Source organism: Triticum urartu, chromosome 7 (genome assembly GCF_003073215.2).
Source record: "Triticum urartu cultivar G1812 chromosome 7, Tu2.1, whole genome shotgun sequence".
NCBI lineage: Eukaryota > Viridiplantae > Streptophyta > Magnoliopsida > Poales > Poaceae > Triticum > Triticum urartu.
This window is the reverse complement of record NC_053028.1, coordinates 239,188,875-239,202,297: the sequence shown is the minus strand read 5'-3', so window position 1 is coordinate 239,202,297 and position 13,423 is coordinate 239,188,875.

Here is a 13,423-nt window from a genome sequence, read left to right as displayed (position 1 = left end):
AAGTTCACCGGATGCTTGGCTTCCTTGAACCGCTTCATCAGCCGGCTCGGAGAGAAGGCCCTCCCCCTCTACTGACTCATGAAGAAGTCCACTCATTTTGAGTGGAACGACCAGGCGGACCAAGCCTTCCACGAGCTAAAGAGGATGCGGACCACGCCGCCTGTCTTGGCGGCACCGGCTGAAAAGGAGCCCATGCTCCTTTACATTGCCGCTACTAGCCAGGTGGTCAGCACTGTCATCGTAGTCCAGCACCCAGAAGAAGGCCGGGCTGAGCCGGTTTAGAGGCCGGTGTATTATTTAAGCGAAGTCTTATCCACCTCGAAGCAGAACTACCCACACTACCAGAAGATGTGCTATGGTGTGTACTTCGCTACCAAGAAGCCCAAGCCCTATTTTCAAGAGCACCCCATTACGGTCGTATGTACTGCCCCGCTTGCCGAGATCATAGGCAGCCGGGATGCATTCGGCCGAGTGGCCAAATGGGCCATTGAGCTGGCCCCCTACGCGATCTTCTACCAGCCCCGCACCGCCATTAAATCCCAGGCACTGGCCGACTTCCTCGTCGATTGGGCCGAAACCCAATACCTGCCGCTGGCTCCCGACTCCAGTCACTGGCGGATGCACTTCGATGGGTCCAAGATGCACACCGGCTTGGGAGCCAGCATCGTCCTCACCTCTCCCAAGGGCTACAAGCTCAAGTATACATTGCAAATCCATTTTGCCGCCTCCAACAATGTGGCCGAGTACGAGGCGCTCATACACGGGCTCCGGCTAGCCAAAGAACTCGGCATCCGCCGGATCTTGTGCTATGGCAACTTGGATTTTGTGGTCCAATAGTCATCCGGTGACTGGGACGCCAAAGACGCAAACATGGCGAGCTATCGTTTCCTCGCCTAGCAAATCAGTGGATATTTTGAAGGATGTGAGTTCCTTCATGTACCACGTGCCGACAATATGCAAGCGGATGCCCTGACACGAGTAGGATCCACCCGGCACGCCATACCAGCCAACGTTTCTCTCCACCGCCTCCTCAAGCCGTCTATCAAGCCGTCTCCAGAGTCTGATTCCATCTTCGTGCCGCCTGACCTCAACGCAGTCGGATCCGACTTGGGAAACCAAGCAGGCGGCACAGGGACTCCAACAGGCGGCCCGAGGACTGCCATAGTCGCACCCGGCCCGGGGAATTCGGAACTCGGCCTGGGGACTACTGCAGCCGGCACGGGGACTCCAACAGGCGGCCCGGGGACTACTGCAGCCGGCCCGGGGACTACATCAACACAACAGGCAATGGCCGACTCTGACTCCAACTCTTCACTACCCAGCCCACCCACCCCTATGACAGTGGTAGTCCTAACAATAGAAGAAGTCACAGCTCCATCCTGGGCCCAGCCCATCCGCAACTTCTTAGTAAACAGAGAGCTGCCAACCGACGAGATCTCGGCAAGACAAGTTCAACACTGAGCCGGAGCCTACACAATCGTCATCAGAGAGCTTGTAAGGCGCAGCGTCACTGGAGTCTTCCAGCGCTGCGTCGAACCAGAGAAGGGCATAGCAATCCTCAGAGACATCCACCAAGGCGAATGCGGCCACCACGCAGCCTCAAGATCACTCGTCGCCAAGGCTTTTCGCCATGGATTTTTCTGGCCGACTGCCTTGGAAGACGCCAAGGAACTAGTCAAAAACTGCAAAGGGTGCCAGGTTTTCAGCTCCAAGCAACACCTGCCGGCTTCTGCACTCAAGACCATCCCCTCACCTGGCCCTTTGCCGTCTGGGGGCTAGACATGGTGGGCCCGTTCAAGACGGCGCGTGGCGGCATGACACATCTGCTCGTCGCTGTGGACAAATTTTACCAAGTGGATTGAGGCGAAGCCGATCAAAAAGCTGAATGGGCCGACTGCCGTCACATTCATCGCAGATATTATAACCCGATATGGCGTACTGCATAGCATCATCACCGACAACGGCACAAATTTTGCAAAGGGAGCACTGGCACGTTTCTGCGCAACAAGCGGCATCCGGCTGGACCTAGCGTCTGTTGCCCACCCGCAGTCAAACGGCCAGGTCGAGCGAGCAAACGACCTCATCCTCTCCGGCATCAAGCCCCGACTGGTCGTGCCACTGGAACGTTCGGCCGGCTGCTAGCTCGACGAGCTGCCGGCCGTCCTCTGGAGTTTGCGCACTACCCCAAACAAATCGACCGGCTTCACCCCTTTTTTCCTTGTATATGGTGCCGAGGCCGTCATCCCAACTGACATCGAGTTTGACTCGCCTTGGGTCACCATGTACACGGAGGCGGAAGCCAAGGAAGCACGAGAAGACGGTGTTGATTTGCTGGAAGAGGGCCGACTGTTAGCTCTCAGCCGGAAGGTCAAGCCAAGATCTTTCCAAGAGGGCGATCTTGTGCTCCGGCTGATCCAGCGAACAGCCGGCCAGCACAAGCTCTCGGCCCCTTGGGAGGGCCCCTTCATCATCAGCAGAGCTTTAGGCAACGACTCCTACTACCTAATCGACGCGCAGAAGCCGAAGGCATGCAAGAGAGATGATTCCGACAAGGAGTCGGACCGACCGTGGAACGCCAATCTCCTCCGAAGATTTTACAGTTAAAAAGCAGTACGTAGCACGCTACCTTTTGTATTAAGTACGAGACAAGGGGTGCCCCGAGGAGTACTCGGGGACTACCCTCTTTTATCTATGATAGATAAGTATCACGCATACGATTATGTTGCTACACTTGCTTTCCTCGTCCGGCACCGGGTTCGACCAATCGGCCCGGGGACTCGCCGCCTCAAGTTATATCTGAAGTTCCACCTGCAGCCACACAAGTAGTGTGCCGGCACCCAAGCCCCCTCTTGCCAAAAGTCGCAGCTCGAAGAAACGACTGTCCGACTGGCAAGAGCCAAGGGCAGGAAAGGATGCCCATGCGTAAAACGGCTAAGGACTAACGAACTTGTATAACACAAGCCGTCGTCCCACCCCGCCAGCCGACTACTAGAGCAGTCGGCCGGCCGGCTTCTCGTTCACCTTGCTGCAAATCTGAAAAAGCTCAAGTACTTGCCTTCCCAAAAGGACCAAGTCCTTATCCGGCCACAGACTGCAGAGCAGCTGTCCGGCTGGGAAGGCGGCGGCCAAGGGAAGGCGGCAAAGGAAAAAGCCAAAGGATAAAAAGCAAATATAAACGGAAGCCGAACACATGCATAATATTTACACAAAAGAACTTCGAAAGGCCAACATTCAACATAGTCTGAATACACCCCTAGTGGGTGGAACTGTGCAAATTTAAAAGATTGTTCAAAGAAGTAATGAGCAGGAAAGCTAGGACGGCGGATCAAGCCAGGGGAACAACAGTCGAGTTGGGTAGGTTGGCGGAGTCGGTGGTGCCGGCTGGAGGAGTGACCGGCTGGCGAGTCTCGGCATCGTTGTTGGAAGCACGACCGGGCTGAGGTGGGCTGGTCGCTTCACCATCCGGCGCAGCGTCTTCGTCATCCTCTCCCTCTTCCTCTTCGCCCTCATCACTGGAGGCAATCTCCTCCGTCGAGTCCTCACCTTTGGCCGGGTTTAACCCGAACCACTCCTCCGGCTGAGCGACGCCGGCGTCATCCACCTCAGGAGCAAATGCGTTGGTATCAGTATACTCGGCGATCGCCGAGGCGCGCTGGATGATAGCCGGCCGCACCGCCTCCAGCTCCACGTCAGCCTCCTGCCGCCAGGTGCTCAGCTGGTCCAAGTTCAGCCCAGGATACCAAGCCCGGACAAACTCCAGAGCCCACCCAGCACCGGAGCGGGCCGCTGACGCCTTCCAAGCCTCGAAGCGGCCGAGTGCGACCTCCAGCCAGTCGGCGGTCCAACTTGGGGTGAGCGGAATCACCTCGCCAGGCCAGAGGGTGGCCAGCACTTGCGCTCCGGCGCGCTGAAGACGGCGGAGCATGCGATGGGCCGGCTGCAGGCGGGCTTGAAGCCCCAGAAGCTGCTCCTCAAGTGACCGGCTGGCATTCGGCGCAATCTCGGCCCCCGCCTACCGTTGCGCATCGCGGTAGGCCTTGATGGCTTGGGTGGTGGCGGCTGAGTAGCCGGGGAAGTAATCTGCACAAAGAGGAAAGCAGTGACACAAAATCAAAAAATGAATCAGATAGTAGAAGGCAGGCAAGGAAGCAAAGAAGAAGGCGGCCTACCATCAATCAAGTCTTCCACCCGGCTATAGCCTTGGCTCAGCGCCTGCCTCATCTCGGCCCAGTTTGCCACCTCGGTCTCGTACTCGGCTTTGAGGGCGGCCTCGCTGTCCTGCGCCTCCTTCAGGGCCGCCTTGTGGCTCTCCTCCTGGTCGGCCAGCTTCTTGGCCAGGCGGTCACGCTCTTGAGCCAGGGCGGTGCACTCGGCCTCCTTGGCACGAAGGGCGGTCTAGGCTCCGCTCAGCTGGCTCCTCAAGTCAGCATTGGCCCCTGCAATATAAAGAAAGAAGTCGTCAGGAAAAGATCCGACCCGACTACTCGGTAGTCGGCCCGAATCTCGGGGACTACACCCAGTGGGTGCGCTGACGCGCCCCCACTTAAAAGAAAAACAAAGTGCTTAGTCCGGCTCTCGGTCAAATCAGAGGCTTTCTGATTCAACTCCTGGGCCTGGGAGTTGAAGGCGGCCGCGCGGAGGTTGTGGTACTCTTGCAGAGAAGACAAGGGACGTGAGTAAGACCAAGATGGTAATCAAGCTTTCCAATAAGTTCCAAGCCGCCTGCTCAGCACCCGACTCGGAACTCGGGGAATACACCCAGTGGGTGCGCTGACGCGCCCCCACGGAAGAAATTAAAAGCAATCAAAGGAGCAGGAGGACTCACCCGAATAACCGACCGCATCGTGAGAAACTCCTGGGTGTACTGCTTCAGCGCGGTGGCTTGGGCCTGAAGCCTGTTCCGGACGTCCTGTGCCACCACATTCAGCACGGCTGTCCCGCCGCCCGGCGTCCACCCGGACGAGCTGTCGCTGGCCGCCTCTAGGTCCTGGGCTGACGAGTCGGCGTCCACGGTCTTTTGCGCGTCCGGCGCTGAAGTCGCCTTCCCCGCGCGCCGGCGAAGCGGTGACGAGATCACAAGATCCCCTCCCACAGTCGGCTCATCCCCAGCCAACTGCGCTGGCGGCACTTCAGGCCGGCCTCCTCGGCCCGCTCGAGTCGGCGACGATGGCGCCGCCTCCCTCTCCATCTCCAGCTGGCCGCGGTCGGCCTCCTCCAACGGGGGCACAGGGGTGTCGGGAGCCGTGGCACGGAGGGGAATGACGAACTGCGGAGGCTGGTTCTGCAGGGCCTCCGCCTCCCTCTCCGCATCTGCGGCCTCCGCTTGGGCCTTGGCAGCCGCGACGGCTCGCGCCTCCGCCGACTTCTGCTCCGCCTCTCGAGTCACCCTCCGCTCCTCCGCCTCCCGCTCCTCCCGCGCTTCCCGCGCGTTCCGCTCCGTCGCCTCTAGGAGGTCGGCGCGGGGATCTACCCGGCGCGAGCTTGAAGACCCTCCTACGGCTTCGACTATGGAGGCGGCCGGGGCTCTCCCAAGGGAAAGAGGGGCCCTGTTTGATAAATTGAGAAAAGGGTTTGGAAAAACATCAACCGAAGAAGAAGAAAAAAGAAAGGCATGAGAACAGCGACACTTACGCTAAGACCGCCTGCGGCTGCTTCACCACCTTGCAGAAGTGGGCTGCCTTCATGACCGCCTCGTCCCGTTAGGTCGCCACCGCGGTACTATTGGGCTTCTTCGGCCGACTGCCGAAGTGGGTCGACGCGGCCCAGCGCTTCTGCGCGCCGCCCTGGGCAGTCGGCCCGGTGGATGGGCCCGCACCATGGTGATCGGGCGCCGGCCGGCGGCGCGTGATGACTTCGGCCTCGTCGTCATCTGGCCAGTCCTCGAGGTCGGCCCCGAGCCCGGACCCGCCTGCGTCGCCGCCTTCCCCCGCGACGTCGTCTTCCATGGTGGCTGCCCCCAGGTCTGGGTCGTCTACGTCGTCCATCGTACGATCGGGGAGGAACTGGCGTTCCACCCCTGCGGCCCCGGCTGCTGGCGGAAGCATGGGGTTCTGCCAAAGAAAGGCCGGCTGGTCAGGAGTCGGCCACCATGAACTCGGCAACAAGCAAAGATAAATAGGAAGAGAAACTTACTACCGGCGGAGGATTGGCGCGAGAGTACGGCACCTTGCCATACTGCCACTCCTCGGTGAGCTTGCAGTTGGAAATGTAGTTCACCATGTAAGACACCTCGGCGTGAGGCATCTCCTTGGTGCTTAGCCGGCACGGGTCGAAGCGGCCGCTCATCTGGCAGATCATATGAGGTCGGCCCTAGAGCAGGAGCACCCGGCGCTCCACGAAGGCGGCCACCAGGTCGGCCCCGGACAGACCCTCCGACTGGATCATCACCCGGAGCCGGGCAACGGAGGCGGACCCGCCCGGAGATAGCGACCTGGACCGAAAGGACCATGAAGGCTGCCTCCCAGCCGGCGGGCCAGCTATGTAAGCCGGCAGGTTGACGAAGTCGCCCCGTGGAGCAATATTCTTCACATAAAAGTAGGACTTCTGCTAGAGCTTCACCGACTGGATCAGCGGGATGAGCGGAAACGGGTTGTTGTCGCTCGCCCTCCGCATGGCGATGAAGGCACCACATGGGGCGGGCACGCCCGCGACGATGGTGCCGAGCTTGCACTGAAAGAACTCTCCCACAGTTCAAGAGTGGGGAGGACGCCGAGAAAACCCTCGCACAGGGTGACGAAGGCCGATATCAGCATCACCGCGTTGGGAGTGAGGTGATGTGGCTGGAGATGATAAAATTCAAGGAACGAGCGGAGGAACCCGCTCGCCGGCAGGCCGAAGCCACGCAGGCAGTGTGAGCGGAAGATTACCCGCTCGTCCTCTTCCGGCGCCGGCGAGATTTCCCTCTCCGGCGCGAGGCGGACCCGCAGAAGATCCGCGCCCGGCAGCCGCCACGTTTGACGGAGGAAGTCGAGGTGGTCGTCGTGGACGTTGGAGCCGTCCCAGGAGCTCGACAACGCCATGGGAACGGCGCGTCGGCGAGAAAGGTGCAGCGAAAGGAGGGTGCACAACCCAATTGCGACGAAGCAACGGCGAGCCAAGAAGATTGGCAGGAAGGCCGAGCGGCGGCAGGTAGCTGTCGTCACAAGAGGAGGAAGAAGAAGGAGGGGGCAGAGCGAGGGAGAGCGGGCGAGTGTTTGGCGCTCCCCTCCTCTCCCCCTACTTATAGCCTCATGCGGCGAAGCCGAGGAGGCAGGACGTGGGGGGATGTGGGATTAACTACACCCACTCCCCCACGCACCGTGATTATTGCGCCATTACGGTGTGGGGAAACCACCACTGGGGCACGCGTGTTCCGTCCAGGCCGCAGAAGATCTGCGCATGGGCCGAGGCCCTGTAGTGGCGGGCCCCAGACCACGGCAGCGTCCCATCACGCACGTGGGCTGGTAGGCCCCTCCAGCCGGAGGATGCCACATGGCGCGCGGACAACGAGCGGTCAGCTCACAGCCGAACTCACGCGCCGACTGGCACCCGCCTTCAAACTTTGAGATCTCTAAGAGACGACGTGCCTAGCCGAAACTGGCTTCTAGTTCCCAGCTCCTCAAGATAGGAAGCTGACTGAGCTCCTCGACTTTTTTCTGCCTTGGAGCCCAACCAGCTTTGGGGACTACTGTCGGAGTAAATGACCACGGGTAGCCTAGCCGGCTTGCCCTCGTACTTTAGAAAAATTACAGACCGATCAAGCCTCCAAGCGTCCAAGACACGGGGCCGCCTTCCCCTAGCCATCTACCTCTCAAGCCGGCTGCGCGAAGGCGGCCCAGCCCTGAAATCTTTGAGAAACAAGACCACGAGAAGGCCGACTACTAGGAGCCGGCCCCTCAGCAGGCGGCTAAGATCTCGCCCTCAGAGTCTGCACGCACATAATGGCGACAAGACGGGGCGTGGCTACAGAAAAGCCTACCCCCCAAATCCCGGCGCACGCCTGGCCACAGTGCACCATACGGGGCGGCCATCCCCGTCCGGCGCGGCACTGTTGCCACGATGATCGTGACGTCACCCATGGTGAGCGGCCAGTATGACCCGTGCGTGGCGGGCCCCCTTGGTCAGGGAGATCCCAAAGGCGGCCGGGCTTCCCGCAGCCAGCCAGGGATATGGCCGGCTTCCGATAGCCGGCCAGCTTTCTCCCTCCAAGGAGGAGCTTCATTAAGGAGACAAGAGAAGGTAAGGTTATAGTGATGAGCCGCCTTGCGGCGGCACTGTAGCCATGCTTACCATGACAAAGTCATTGTCACCAGGGGCAAGGTAAAAGTAACCAGCCCCCGACAAGACCCCCGAGCGGTGGAGCCGGCCTGTCGGCCAAAGGGTCGGCAGCCGGCGGGCCCACCAGTCGGCGGAGAAGCCGGCGGGCATAGACAGACGGCTGGGGCCCACGCCGAGCCGAATTACCATTGTACCCCCGGGGGGTAGGCCTATATAAACCCCCAGGGTTCCCACGCAGGGGAGATCGCTCTTTGGATAGATTTTAGACACCACAAGGAGAAGAGGAGCGGGCTAGCTTGGCCCTCCTTCATACTTTCACCGAACAGCTCAAGGAGCATTCTGTAGCTACCCTTCGAGCTAGTGATCATGCGGAGACCCTGCAGAGCAGCATTAGGGGTGTTATCTCCACGGAGAGCCCTGAAGCTAGGTAAGATTCGCCGGCGTGCATGTCTTCGCCTTATCCCGTTTCCAAGCACCGACGATGTTTTATTGGCTCCCACAATGATAAGCCATCCATTGGCATATGTCGCACCAACCACCCGACACTTCTCCCGAGGATGCTCCACCCAGCCTCGCGAGAACGATCGGGCTGAAGAAGCACGAGCGCCGTCCCCACCTTCACTCGTGGAGAGGGGTGCGGCTGTGGGAGGCGATCTGGGCTCAAGCAGTACCACCTCGCCCTCCCTTCTCCTCTTCGCCGCAGGCCTAGTTGCACAACAAAGAAGAAGAGTCAGAAGCAAGCATCAGAAGCAAGAACAAGGCGGGACGAGAACACTTATTGGTCCACAGCGGCATAGTCCCTTCGCTTCGGGAGCTTGAAGCCGGAGAGCTTCGCGACCCGAGGCGCGGGCACGCCAGCTCCGGGAGCAGAAGCAGGGGCAGCAGCTGGCCGGAAGTAGCTCCAGGCAGCGCCAGAACAGAAGCAGCGTCCCAGGAGATCAGCGCCGATCGACACCTCATCGAGATTACGGGCGGCTCCCCCTTCTCTTGGCGGGCTCCAGCCTCGTCGGTGTCAGGAAGGGTGCGTAGGATGTCAACTTTGCTCAAGGGGGAGGTCTCCCCCATCCCTTCAAGGGTCACCTCAGAGTCTTCCTCCTCTTCCTCCCCGCGAGACTCACCAGAAGACAACTCCACTGGCGTTGGTGCCGCAGGGGCCCCAGTGGGCGCCGGCGGCACCAGCCCGCGCCCATCAAAGGTCAGCCTGGTGGCCGCGACCTGCGCCCATCCTTGTGGGGGAACAAGGGAGTGAAGACACTCTACGGGTACTCCTGGTCGTCCCCGACCAGGAGGCGTAGAGTCACAACCAGCTCACCGTCGGACAAGGCTTTCGGGCTCAAGCGAACCTTGTCCTCTTCGTCCCCAAGCTCCCACAAGGGGCACGTATGCGCCTGAAGCGGGGCTACGTGCAACATCAGGAATTCCCTTAGGAGCATGGCCCCTGTCACCTTTGCCGCCTTCGCGTTGCCCGGCTTCAGGTTGGCGTTCATCTGTTCCAGCACCAACTTCGCCCTCTCATCGGTGAGCTTCACGCAAGACCACCCCTTGTCAGACTGGGGCATCTCTGCTGGCAGGATCAAGCGTGGGTGGACGCACTTGGCGTCCATCATGGCCCACTTGCTCCTGAAGCCGCCGGCCTTCTTCCCAGTCTTCGAGATTGAGTTGGCCTTGCTGGCTGCAATGAAATTGGCACACCCGGAGGTATGACCCTCGTTGATGCGGAGGAAGAAGAAGTGGCACAATAGAGCCACGAACGACATCACACCGAGGTACGCCTCATAATAGTAGGCGAAGATCGACAAGAGAAGGATAGAGTTGGGATGAAGATGCAGCGCCTGCAGCCCGTAGTGGTCAAAGACCTCATAGAAGAAGTCATAGAAGGGGGAACCAGCCCTGCGACGATGCTGCTCGTGAAGAAGGGGAAGAAGGTGCTTCCCTCGGGCTCCGGCACGTCGGAGCCGGCCCGGAGCTCAGTCTTACCCCTCTCATTGCTTTCCCCCGCTGTCAGCAAGCGCGTGGCGGTGAGGTTCTTCTCCGAGACATTGGGCGCGTCAAGAGCTAGCTCGTACCAAGCCGGCGACGAGGCAGGCTTGACCAGAAGGGGATGGGAGTAGATCTAGAGATTTCGGAAGCACGGAGCAAGAAAGGGGATCTGGAGCAATGCGAAAGGAAGCAATTAAGGCAAGCGCTTTCTATGCCAGCCTTTTGATAGTCGGGCAGTTGCCGAGGCGACGTGGGAAGCGGACATGCCCACGTCTAATCAATCGCCATGCGTCGACCAAGGCTGCAGGCTATTGGGGCCCGCGGCGCTCCGCACTTGCCCTTTGGCTTCGCTTCGAAGCCAAGCCCGAGCGTGCCTTGGGCCCGGGGGCTACTGTCGGTGTTCTGGGAATGGGGGTCCCCAGACTTGCCTGCTTGTGGCCCACGGCATGGCTCTGCAAGCGGGCCCATACGACCCATCTTCACCGACGAGCATTCAAGACCCTCGCGAGGTGGATGACACAAGACCACCTCGGGAGCGGCCTCACCGGGCTGGCTTGCGAGGGGCGGAGAGATCAAGGCAAGGAAAACCTTGCGAGGTTCCAATGATGTGAGCCATGACGATCGAGACCAGGCAGGCACCAGGAGGGCGCCAGCACGCACAGTGTCCTTGTTTCCTCTTTGGTGCTAAGGAGGCAAGCACAGGCGAGGAGTACTGAGGCGTCAAGCAAAGGTTTCCACATCGGTGCAACAAGACCAAGACTAGCAGGACGGCAAGACGGAGGTCACCATGGAGCCCAAGGCGGCGTCACCACCAGAGCCTTTGGCAGGCGAAGACTACTTTTGTCAGGATAACTTGTACTAGTTGTCCCCTTTCAAATTGGCCGTTGTTGACTCCCTTCCTGCTCAATATTTGGGGAGAGGACCAGGGCCTCTATAAATAGGATTAGCCACCACAGTAGGAGGCAACTGAACTGAACTGAACTGAAACTGAGCCTCAGCCATCTCATCTTGGACTAGATCCAACCCATCCACACACCCACCAAGCACAAGAACACCTCGCTTCAATAGGCTGTTCTTCCCCTTATACTGTTCATCCTCAGCCCGAGAGGCAATCCACCACACCACACAGGAGTAGGGTATTACACCACAACGGTGGCCCGAACCAGTATAAATCTTGTGTCTCTTGTGTTGCGAGTACGTCGAGCTTGCCTTTGAGATCATGGCGAGGTTAAGGGCGTAAGTTGATAGGGGAGATCTTCGTGCGCACCCCAGTGTTCGAACATTGAGGGTTTTGCCAGAACCCGAGATCCGACAAATCCCAATCTCGATCTATGACAAGTCAACAAACACCATCGGACACACCTGTAGAGCATCTTTATAATCACCCAGTTACGTTGTGACGTTTGATAGCACACTAAGTGTTCATCCGGTATTCGGGAGTTGCATAATCTCATAGTCATAGGAACATGCATAAGTTATGGAGAAAGCAATAGCAATAAACTAAACGATCATAGTGATAAGCTAACGGATGGGTCAAGTCAATCACATCATTCTCTAATGATGTGATCCCGTTCATCAAATGCCAACTCATGTCTATGGCTAGGAAACTTAACCATCTTTGATTAACAAGCTAGTCAAGTAGAGGCATACTAGTGACACTCTGTTTGTCTATGTATTCACACATGTACTAAGTTTCCGGTTAATACAATTCTAGCATGAATAATAGACATTTATCATGATATAAGGAAATATAAATAACAACTTTATTATTGCCTCTAGGGCATATTTCCTTCATAGGCTCCCCTACATGTATGCAATCATGTGAATATGGAATATAAGATCATGCCAATGCATAAGCATGACAGAGCAAGCAATGGGTTACATGTATCTTGGCTATATGCATCAGAGCAAATGATGTAATATAGGAAATGCACCTCCATGTTCATGATTCCTTCTTGCAAACAATATGTACAATAGCAAGAAATCATCATGCACATGGATGTGATGCATATACTTACCTTGTGGTCTTGAGGTAGCTTTGGAAAAGATGAACCTGAGTAAACAAGGTTAGATAACACACGAACACCTACTAGACAAAGCAATTTAAGAAACCACAAGAGTACCAAGATTGGGATGACATGTAGAGATTGATTACTAGGTACTCTATTTGATATAGACATTGTAAGGGCATATTTATCCCTAAGGTGTTTTGGTGATTGATGACAATGCTTTTGTGGACTAATCGTGTGTCTTGAGTTTCCCAGACGTTTCTTCGCTAGGCACAAGATGGTTTGGTGTCCCTCGAACACTATTGAAGACGGCGTTTTTCTACTTTTCTTTTTGGTGGATTTGAGTCGTAGGAAAGCCGTACTATTAAGAGGGGTTCCGCGTCAGAAAGGTTCGGGTGGAATCATCACGTACACATTTCTTTCTAGTCCCCTCCTTTCCCCTCCACCTTGGAGCATCCTCCGTTTTTATCTCTTTACCTTGTTCTGGCTGCTGTGTTGGCTTGCGGTAGTACTGCTCCCTAGTGACCGGTAGTACCGTAGGCACCAGCGGTAGTACCGTGCTATGGAGCGGTAGTACCGCGGGTGCCCACGGTAGTACCGCTCCTCTAGAGCCGTAGTACCATGACCCCCAGGCCAAGTACCGCTCCCTCGTGGTAGTAGGGGCGGATGTAATTTTTTACATCCGCGGTACCACGGTAGTACCACATCCCTTGCGCGGTAGTACCGTGCGCGGCCTAGCTCAGCTGCCAGGCGGTAGTACTGCTCCTCCGCGGTAGTACTGTGTCGGATTTTTGCTACGTCCGTTTTCCAGCGGAAGTAGGCACGGATGTTCTGTTATCCACGCTATTCCCAGGCTTGGGGTTCCCTGCCTTGCGGTAGTACCGCAAGGGGGAGCGGTAGTACCGCGTCTGCGGAAGTACCGTCCTCAGCCCATGTGCTTAAGGTCTGCCCTAGCTACTGCTGCTGCTGCGGTAGTACCGCGGCTCCTCACGGTAGTACCGCGTGGCCTCGCGGTAGTACTGCTGTTTTGGAGCGGTAGTACCGCTGGTCGCGGGCTGGTAGGTGGATAACGGTTGGTTTTTCTTCCTTAGCTATATAAGGGGTGTCTTCTTCCTCGTCTTGACTACCTCTTCCAACCCTAAGCTCCATTGTTGCTCTAAGCTCCATTTTTGCCCGAT